The 10,682-nt window shown below is 40.7% G+C and overlaps 1 non-coding gene across 1 annotated transcript; it reads left to right on the top strand.

Annotated features, from left to right (window-relative positions):
- The first annotated feature begins 7,545 nt into the window (after positions 1–7,545).
- LOC111757831 (U6 spliceosomal RNA) lies at positions 7,546–7,652 on the top strand. Its single transcript, XR_002792097.1, has one exon. It is a non-coding gene; the product is annotated as a U6 spliceosomal RNA (small nuclear RNA).
- The last annotated feature ends 3,030 nt before the right edge of the window (positions 7,653–10,682 follow it).

The raw sequence follows: 10,682 nt of genomic DNA, 5'->3' as shown, positions 1-10,682 counted from the left end.
CATGGTAGGCAAGTGCTCTTCCACTGAGCTGCACCTCCTGGTCCTCCACTAATGCTTCTTAATGCAGCTGACTTCTCAAGGTGCGTGCTTCAGGTGTGAGGTGTTGTTACAGGGAGGTCTCCTCTCTTGGGAAATGTATTTGTCAATCAGAGGTGGGGTGGGACTCCAGAGAAAATAGAAAGTTTCTTTGTTTTGGCTAAAAGATTTTGGCCTCTTTGGATTCTTTTCCTGGATGTGATTTATATAGCTTGAATATCAAGGTAACACTGGCCTATAAAGAGGATTGGGATATGTTTCCCTTTCTTCTGTTTGAAGTTTTTAGAGAGTTGATAAAATTCTTTATATATTTAGTAGAGTTCAACAGTGAAGCCAGCTAGGTCTCAGTTTATCTTTGTGGGTAGTTTTTGCTTCTTTGTTCTTAATTTTTAATTCAATCTCTCTTCTTGTTATAGGTCTACTCAGATGGTCTAATTCTTGATTTAGTTCTAGTCATTTCAGTTTTTCTAGAAATATACCCATTTCATTGAATTTGTCTGACTTATTGGCATATAGTATTCATAGTATTCCTTTATAATCCTTTTTTATTTCTCTAAAGTTAATAATGACATCCACTGTCTTTCATTTCTGACTCTAGTAATGCACTTTTTTTTAAATCAACCTAGATAACATTTAGAAAGTTTTCTGATATTTTCACATAACTTGTTTTTGAGTTTATTGTTTTTCAATGTTATTTTTCTGTTCTTCAGTTCATTAATTTCCACTCTAATCTTTAATAGGTTCTTCCTTCTGTTTTTTTTTCTTGTAGACTTACTTTGCTCTTCTTTTTTATAATGTCTTAAGGGTAGAAAGCTAGTTTATTAAGTTGAGATTTTTCTTCTTTCAGTGTAGGCATTTGCAACTTTAAATTGTTCTCCTTGGGTGTATCTTATAGGTTGTCATTGATAGAACTGTGGGGGACCAGCGGTGGCTGAAAAGATAAATGACCTTTATTTTGAGAATGTGGGGAGAGACACCCCCAATCCCCTGGGGCGTGGTATCTCTCCCCGAGGTTGGCAATCTCTCCGTGGAACACATGGAGTGGAGGCATATAAGTAGCCTAGGTTTGGGGTAGAACCTAACGGGGCATTAGGGATGCACAGGTAGCCCCATTGGTCTTTGTTTGGCACCATAGGTAAATTCCTAGGGATGGGGGAGTTGGGAGCTCCTTGGTTCCTCCTGAGGTTTTACCGGCTACAATGTCCTGTCTGGGCCAAAACTCTTTCATATCCCATCTTATGATTATTATTATGAAAAGGGGTGAAAATTTCTCTTTTTAACTGCTTCCCGCTGGAAGAGGGCGCTATACTGGGGTCTAGGGGAGTCGACGGGATGAAGGTTGATGCCCAAGTAGAAGCTGGTGCCAGGTGTTTTAGCCAGGACGACTTCACTGGTGAATGCATGTATGTTAGACTGGAAAAACAAAGGGACAAGATGTTATGAGGAGGCATGGCACTGTCATATTTAAGGACCCAAGTGAGGTAGAAGGAAAGGTACTTTTGATTTAGACATGTCATTATATCAGGACCACGTTGAGGTAGAATCATTGTCACGGTGAGGTAGAATTCTGAAAAATAAATGTGGGGTTAGGAGGAGTGAAGTTATGAGAGCATAAAAGCATAAAAGTTAAGAGAGTAGGTGGGTAAAACTTGTCTCTGGTATGTATGACGTTGGAGTCTTTAGGAAATACTGTTAAGAGTCCTGCTGTAAAAAGAATAAGAAATTAGAAACCAAATTGGATAACAAAACATGACAGCCTGAGAGTTGTGGCTTTGGGGCCTTCATAAGGCAGAGATGAGTAGGCAACAGGATGGTTAGATCTAAGCTGGAAGGGCACCGCTTAGCCTGAGTGATGTGAAACCAGGGTGGCAATCTAGCAACATGGATCACTGTTGAGGTTGCCAAGAATATCAGGTATGGGTTACTGTAACCTGGTTGTAGTCCTTGGAATGATTTGCTGTAACAGGACTTTAGCAAGTATATCAGCAGTTTTTCTGGTTGTAGGAAAGGCTTTTATGTATCCTGAAAAAGTATAAATAAACTGAGAAGGCAAAATTTATCTGTCAATCTTGACCAGGGTTTTCTGAGAAACTGGTGAATAAGAAAGGAAGGAGGTGGTCTTATATCACTGTGAAGAGGTTTGCTAGCAATAACAGGTGTAAGCTGTTGAGGCCTCAGTGTGTCTAAGTCAGGCTGTATAAACACAAGGGAATAAAAAGCATTTTAAGATTTAGGACTGAAGAGTGAGTGGTGGAAGAAAGATTTGGCACCACTGGGTGGACTGGGAAGCAGCAGTCCGGGACCTGCACGAAATAGACCCTGTTTGTAAATGGCACAGGTTGACCTTTAATACCCCCTAGAGATTGAGGACTTACTATAGAGGCCTAAAAACTCAGGACGAACTCTGTACATATGGCCTTTATGTCCACACGTATAGAGAATGTCCTACCTGAGACTTTTAGTGGGACTTGGACTCTGAGACGGACACCCATAAAGGGGGCTGTAATTGGCCCTGAGCCCCGTCAGTCTTTAGCAGCAAGTTTAAGCATATCTGTCAGTGATGAATCTGGCAGTGTTGGCATTTCCTGTGAGGGCTAGGAGTTAGGATGGCTTACCCACTCTCTGGTTGCTAGGACAATCCAGTAGCCCTGGGATAAGGTCTCAAAGAACACCAGAATGGGGAACTCTCTTTCCCAATGTCCTCTGCTGCATTTGAGGCATGGCCCATGGGAGGGGGCCCAGGCAGCTCCACCTTGTGTCGGTTTATCTGTCTCAGAACTCCAAGTGTCACAAGTGTTAATGTTATCTCTGTTGTTGAAAACATGAAAAGCCATATTAAGGTCTCTATAATGTCTGAAGGTCAAGTTTTGCCTTTTTGTTTGTGATTTGGACTACAGTAGAAGGTTATCTATAGAATTAAGTAAGTGTGCAGGAGTTAAATATAATCAACAGGGTATTTATAATTTTAGTAATGACTTCCCATAAGGAGGACAGGTCCAAAGAATTTTAGGAACTGATATGTTATTTATGTCATATATATGAGTATCTCTTTATGTTATTAAAATGTATAATGCTATCTGATTTTTGGAGGATGGCTTGTTTAATTAATTTTTTATCTTTTTATTTAGGAGAGAAATCATGTACGGTGTTATTTAATATCAGTTGAATATAGTTAATTATGGCTCAGTGGAGGGTTGAGCCAGGGCAGGCAGATAGGCTGGGAAAAGGTTTAAGTTTGGCTTCTGCCACAGTGCTGGCCCCGCTGCCCTGCACATATCACACAACCCCTGTCCCGGAAAAGAGTCAGTGGTTCCCAGCAAAAGGAATCCAATAATCATCCCTAACCTTAGTTGTTAAACAGGAGATTACTGAAGGCTTTGATTGATAAACAAGGCTGGTAAAATTACCAGGTGGCCACTGTACCGTTCATCAGCCAAAGTCTTGTCTATTGCCGGCTAATTTAACCTTGATTAAATGGTTTGAGAATTGTAAAAAAAAAAAAAATAGCATCTCTGAGCCGAGCTGCCAAGCTGCTGTTTATGTGTTTGTGTTCCAGAACATGCCCAGCGTGGGGACAGGGCACAAAGAGTGAAGGTGGGGTGAGCGTAGGGATGTAGCGCATGGGGTGGGCTGGGACTACCCCCAGAAACGTGCAAGGTGGATGTAGTGATGGCGGCGGCGGCGGCGGCGGCTGCGGCGGCGGCGGCGGCATATGGGGGACAGAGCTGGGACATCATGTGAAGCTGGGGCTGCTCCCGGAGGTGTGGCCAGTAGCCGACCGGCACGGAGCTGAGCCGCCATGTGGAGCTGAAACTGCTCTTGGAGTGCGCGGATTAGGGGGTGGCGTTAGAGCCGAACCTGCGTGAACCTGGAGTGCAGCATGAGAGCTGAGATACCACTCAGAGTTGGGGCGCAGTGTGAAAGCCTAAAGCAGTAGTATCTCCCAACACTGTTTGGGCTGCCATGCTCGAGAGATTAAAGCAGCTCGCGCATATCTCTCAACACTGTTTGGGCTCATTTTCTATCTCGGTGGGGAATGGGTCCGCACGCACAGCATAGGGAGAGGGGGGAGGAGGTGGCGAGGAAACAAAAGGGACAGGGACGCTGGCAGGAAAGGACACATTCTCAAAACAAAGGCTTAAAGATAGAGTTTTGTAAACTTGTCATCAGTGTGATAAGCCATAGATAGGTATGGTTTTTTGGGGGGGGACAGGAAGTGGTCCCCAAGATAAAATCTGGTGTGGGGTCTAGCCCATGGAGTTATAGCCAGATGAGGCAAAGGACCGTGGTCTGCTAAGTTTAAAGTTGTCACTTTTTACTCTAGACTGATCTGTATTATATGGTTCCAAAACTCATAATAATTGGCTGTCACCAATATATGAGTGGATTTCACGTGGGTTTAGTAACAACTCTGCCTGTGAGAACTTAAAAAGCTCTGAAAGAACATGAGAGTCTCATGTTGGCTCTCATGAGACTCTCATGAGTCTCTCAGTGTGGACATAGGCTGGCCCAGGAAGACTCTGCCTTGGGCTATCTAAGGACATGAGAGTGTCACTCAAACCCACAGAAAGGGGGAGGAAACCCGCCTGGGGCCTGGCCCAGTGGCAATCTCTGGGAGTTGCTCACCTGTGGTAAATTGGGTCTGTGTTGTTTGTGAACCAGCAGCAACAAGTTTACAGTTCCCAAGTATAGAAGTGAGGAATTAATGCAGGATGCAGTCTGGACTTGATCCTGAACAGCAGGGGACTCAAACTGGGAGGCCCCAGGAGTATCTCATCTACCATTCCTGGTCAGGGAACCATATGATAGAACTGTGGGGGACCAGCAGCGGCTGAAAGATAAGAAGTATGAAATATAAATGACCTTTATTTTGAGAATGCACGGAGAGACACCCCAATTCCCTGGGGCATGGCATCTCCCCCTGAGGTCGGCAATCTCTCTGAACATGTGGAGTGGAGGAATATAAGTAGCCTAGGTTTGGGGTGGAACCTAAGGGGGCATTAGGGATGCACAGGTAGCCCATTGATCTTTGTTTGGTGCCAGAGGTAAATTCCTAGGGGTAGAGGAGATGGGAGCTCCTTGGTTCCTCCTGAGGCTTTACTGGCTACAATGTCCTGTCTGGGACAAAACTCTTTCAGTCATAAGTTTGTGCCTTCATTTATCTCAAAATATTTTCTGAGTTTCCTTTAGATTTCCTCTTTGATCCAGTGGCTTTAGGAATGCATTGTTTAATTTCCACAGATCTGTAAGTTTCTTCAATTTTTTGTTATTCTTTTTAGTTTTATATGACATGTGGTCTGTCCTGGAGATTGTTCCCTATACAACTGAGAAGAATATATATTCTGGTTGATAGTGTTTTGGAACTATCTACCAAACCGAGTTTAATCCATGAAGTTGTCTAAAGCCTCTTGTTTCCTTAATATTTCCCACTTAATTTTTCAATTCATTATTGAAAATTATATATATATGTATATATATATATGTATATGTATATGTTTTGTTTTGCACAACCGTGCACTTGGAAGGCAGACACTTATGCCACTAAGCCAAATCCCTGGCCCATATATCGGATTCTTTAACCATTATTGTTGAATTGTCTCTTTTCCTTTGTTTTTGTCAGTTTTTGCTTCATGTGATTGGTGCTGAATCTCTCCTTAATTGTAACCCCCACTTTAGGTAGGTACTGGGTACTCAGTGAAGGGATATGGTACCCTAGGATTACCTCAGTTTACATCTTCAGTCATGGAACCCCTAATTCATAAACCAAAGCAAGGGCCACTGCAACCCCGGTATTTTCCGGCCACTGTACCCAAACTAGACCTTCATTCCTTGAATGAGGAATTAACAAGCAAAAAAAGACAATCCTCAACCTCTTGCCCATACTTGCTTGGGAAGTAGCCTTGGTGACAAGCAGCTCGAGATAGCAGGAGAAATGTTTATGTTCTATTAATCCCAAGAAAATACTCAGGACTAGTAGCTGGGGTAGGGGGCACATTGAGTTCTTTACTATACCAGTATGGAGGAGAATTTCCCCCTCACAAAGCTGGAAAGAGGGCTACTGACAGTGGTCTTGTTTCAAATTCCAAAATCTCTCTTTCTTCACTGAATTTTCATAGATTTTCTTGAATAGATAAGTTTTTCATTTGGTATATGGTCTTAGCCCTGAGACTTTAAATGTTTGTTTTAAATAATTTTCATCAGTTTCACTTGGTAATATGTCCAAGAAGTCCTTCCCACTGTCATTGTAAAAATAATCTTATTATTATAAATAGAGACTATAAATAATCTTTTTCAGAATTTTGTGTCTGATGGTTTAATGTTTGGAACATATGATATGCCTGATCATTAAAGAAGCCTTGGATTGGCTTTTCAAAAGGGAAATGACATTATTCTGTTTTAAAAATGATGTTTTTTTTTTTAAAAAAAGAACTAGTATCATGAATACTCCTTGCATGGCTAGTGAGATCTGGTTCTACCAGAAATTCTATTCATTCATTCAACTAGTTCATCAAATACTCATAAATCCCTGCATTGTTCTGGATGCTAATGATATTTGACTTCAAAATAAGTAAGCAAAAAGCAATAAACTCTTTTTGAAATATAGTAGTTGATGGACAATAAACAAATAAAGATATATATAAACATGGTGGTTACAGATTATGGTTAGTGCTGTGAAGGAAGCAGGAGAGATTAGGAAAATTAAAAGGAACCAGTTGTGCAAAGAGTCATGAAGGAGATTTTTCCAGGTTGAAGAACTAATAAGTATGAAAGATCTGATAATTCAAGGAACAAAAATAAAACCAGTGTGGCCAAAGGAACAAAGAAGAGAGTGGAATAAGGGTCTGGGATAGGAGCAAGATCAGATATCAGCATAGAGCATAGATATTGAGTTTTATTCTAAGGACACTGAAAAGTCCACTAGAAATATTTAGATGGGGACAGTCACATGAGAAGTACTGTGGGAAGCTGACTGCAGATGTGTAATAAGAAATGATCACCATGGACTTCTAATTTCAGTCAAGATTCCAGGTAAGTTTTTGATCCTGTTTTCTAAACATTTTTCTCCCTAATGTAAGTTGACCTAGTTCTCTTGTTGAGCAGCCAACTTCAATGCCACTGTAGACTTCTCTCTACGCCCAGGAAAAGGATGACAGGTACATTTCCTTTTTTTTCTTTAAACAAAAGAAACATTTTAAAAATTTTTATGTGCAATTTGATTTCCTTTTTTCCATGACATTTTATAGGTAGTGTCCAAACTAGTAAGCAGTTCCAGAATCTATGATTCTAAAACTCCTCCCTGGCCCTTAACAAACTACCTGAAGAGATACTATTATGGTTTGTGTTTGAATGTCCCCCCAAAGCCTCATGCAGTCATGGTGGGTGGACACTTCAGAGGCAGCTGAATCTAGAGTTTGTGATTGATTCATTGTCTAATGCTAGGATTGGGGCTAGAGTGCTACATCCACTGTATGGCAGGTAGCCTGTATACAATATAAGAGAGGAAAAGAGGCACTCACTTCGGCAGCACATAAACTAAAATTGCAATGATACAGAGAAGATTAGCATGGTCCCTGCACAAGGATGACACACAAATTCATGAAGCATTCCATATTTTTTGTCTGTGGTCATATGAACAGCTATTTTGAAGAAAGCAACACATTATAATAGCTAGTGCTGATTTAATATCATCTTGTTTTGAAGTTCTACCAAGCTTTTGTTCTTCTGTATCCATTGGTTTTATCATGTTGTATCATATTGGATTTTATTATATGTGATAGTATAAACAAAATTTTTTTATGGACAAGGAGATCATATAGTAAACATTGTTCATTTTCTGTTAGTTGGTTCTGAATACCCTATAATATTTTCATTCTCTTGAATGATTTTACACTGTCTTGTTATGTTTGATACTATAGTATACGAGAGTATACTCAAATATTTCAAGGAAAGAGATACTATGGTAACTACTGTTATGTTGGGTTTTCTTGTGGTGAAACACTATGTTGCTTAAATTGTTCTGTTATGACCTGTTTTGTTATGTCCTCTTTTATCTTAATCTTTTTAAAAATAAAAATAAAAAATAAAATGAAATAAAAAAGAGAGGAAAAGAGGCTTGCTCCTTTCCTTTTGTTCTTGTTGCATTTGTTGTTTTCTAACTGCCAGGCTCTGTTGTCCATCTATCACACAACCCTGCCTTGGGGCAAGCTGATTATGGACTAAAACCTCCACAAACTGTAAGCTAAATAAACCTTGTCTTCCTTACTTTTGGGGGTCAGGTATTTTGTCTCAGCAAAGAGAGAAAATTAAGCAAGACAGAATTTGGTACCAAAAGTGAGGTCATTGTTGTAACATTACCTGATCATGTAGTTCAAGGTCCTTTAGGAATGACTTTTGGGAAGAATTTGGAAAGGTTTGAAGATGTCACCTAAAAGGGGAGAACTAAAAGACCATAGGCTATTAGGTATGTGAAATTCTGGTCAGAATTAGAAGATCAGAGGGCTGATGGAAATCTTGCTGGTAAATACCAGGCTTGGGAGATTTCTGCTGGGGTAAAGCATTGACTATTGGACTCCAGATGATGTATGTTATAACTTGGCAGAAAGTTTGTCTACATTTTGCTTCTAGAGGTTTTGCCTGAGACTAAGATTAAGGGAAGTTGACTAATAATTCTGGCAGAAGAAATTTCAAGGCAGTTGGATTTTGAGGTGGTGGTGTGCCTATTGTTGGGGACTTTTAACCAGAGTTATGTTGAGAATCAATAACAGAGAGTTCAGAAAATGATTTAAAATGTAAGTTTGGCCGGAAAGGAAACTCCAGTAAAACTGTGGACTGAAAAGTTAGGGCAGAAGAGATCTTGATTGCTGAGAAGCAATAGCAGAGTGCAAAAGATGTCTTGAAGGCATCACAGGAAGCAAGTCTCCAACCTCTGCAGCCTCAAAACTGCAAAAATAAGACTTTTCTTTAAGAATAAAGCCACAGAGCACTATGTCCGAGAATGATGGCAACTGAACCATGTTTCACAATGGTTCAGAGAGAATTTTTCCTCAGAATTGAATCCAGAGTGGTCAGTGAACCAGGCACTTAACCCATACAGCCAAAACAGAGGGAAGCCTGGCTACTGTTCCAGCTGGCAGCAGACCTTGGCATCATGCATATGGTGCTGGTTTAGGTACATGTAAAATGCAAAAGTGTGATATTAAGGAGGCTTTCATCTTGATTTCAGAAGGCCTGGGAGGGCAGGCAGTATGGACAGTGTGTGAAGCTATGAATGTGAAGCCAAAGGTGCAGTGTAGACCCAAGAAGTTTGGAAAAGCCAGGAATGTGGATCATCTAAGGAAAGTTGTAATGAGGGAAGGCCTGGGAGCTACAACCACCAGAAGTACTATAGGGTCAGAATCACCCAAGGCTTTTACTGCTCACAGCTTGCCACAGACTGCCTCAGATGTTGCACATAGAACTACAGAATTTAATGTTAACCTTGCTGGATTTTGGACTTGCTTTTATTCCATTTCTTTGTATGCTCTTATTTGTAACTTTTGGAATGAAAACTTTTATCTTGTGCCACTGAATATTGGAAGTGTTTAACTTTCTCTTTCATTTGTACAGGGCTCACAGCTAAGAGTTTATCTTAGATCTCAGAGAGGCTTGGGACTTGAACTTTTCAGCAATACTAAAACTGTTAGGACTTTGGCTACTCTTTGAGATGGACTAAATGCCTTTTGCATAAGGAATGTGTGTGAGTCTTTGGGAGACTCGAGTGGAATGTTATGGTTTGTGTCTGGATGTACTCCCAAAGTCTCATGTGATCATGGGAAGCAGACATGTCAGAGGTGGCTGAATCAAAATTTGTGATTGAGTCACTGTCTACTGGTGGTAGGTGGAGTGCTACATCTGCTGTAGGGGTGGGGAGCTTGCATATGATATAAGGGAAGGAAAGAGGCTTGCTCTTTCCTTTTTGCTCTTGCTGCTTTTGTTGTCTTCTAGCTTTCATGAACTGTTGTCCTTCTGTCATGCCATCCTGCCTTAAAGCCAACTGATTACAGATTGAAATCTTCACAAACTATGAGCTATATAAACCTTTCCTTCCTTAAATTTGGGCATTAGGCATTTTGCTTCAGCAATTAGAGAAAAGTAACCAAGACAGTTACCTTCTCCTAATTTCCGAATCACCACTGTAGGCCTGACATCCTCCCAACAATCTTACTGAGTTACACTCATTCTGCTAAGCCCCCAAGTCAAGTAGTAAATTTTGTGAAAACAAACACGTAAGTGCTCCTGGAGGAACATTGGGTTTAAACAACCCTGAATCCCTTCTCCAAAGAAATGCATCTGCTTTGTAGGTTCAGATTTTCCTTTCTATGGTTTTCTTTAAGAAAATCATGCCTAGAGACAGCATTTCATGGTAATGGTTCACAGTGGTGGAAGCTGTACAGCCACAGTCAAGAGTGTAGGCTTTAGTTTTTGGGTCAAAGTCCTTGCTCAACCTCTTCAAATGGTTCTGTGATTTCTCAAAAGCTCATATACGTCATCTGAAAGATAGGCATAAAATGATACCAGCCTCATTAGGTTATTGTGAGAGTTAAATAGAAAGTGCTCATTAAGTGTTAGTATTCTCTTCACATAAGAAAGTGAATAGACTTTGAGAG

This window comes from Cavia porcellus, unplaced genomic scaffold, assembly GCF_034190915.1.
Source record: "Cavia porcellus strain 051 isolate PalLab524CR breed Dunkin Hartley unplaced genomic scaffold, mCavPor4.1 scaffold_19, whole genome shotgun sequence".
Taxonomy (NCBI): domain Eukaryota; kingdom Metazoa; phylum Chordata; class Mammalia; order Rodentia; family Caviidae; genus Cavia; species Cavia porcellus.
The sequence above is the reverse complement of the archived record's forward strand: the minus strand, read 5'-3'. Positions and strand labels throughout refer to the sequence as shown.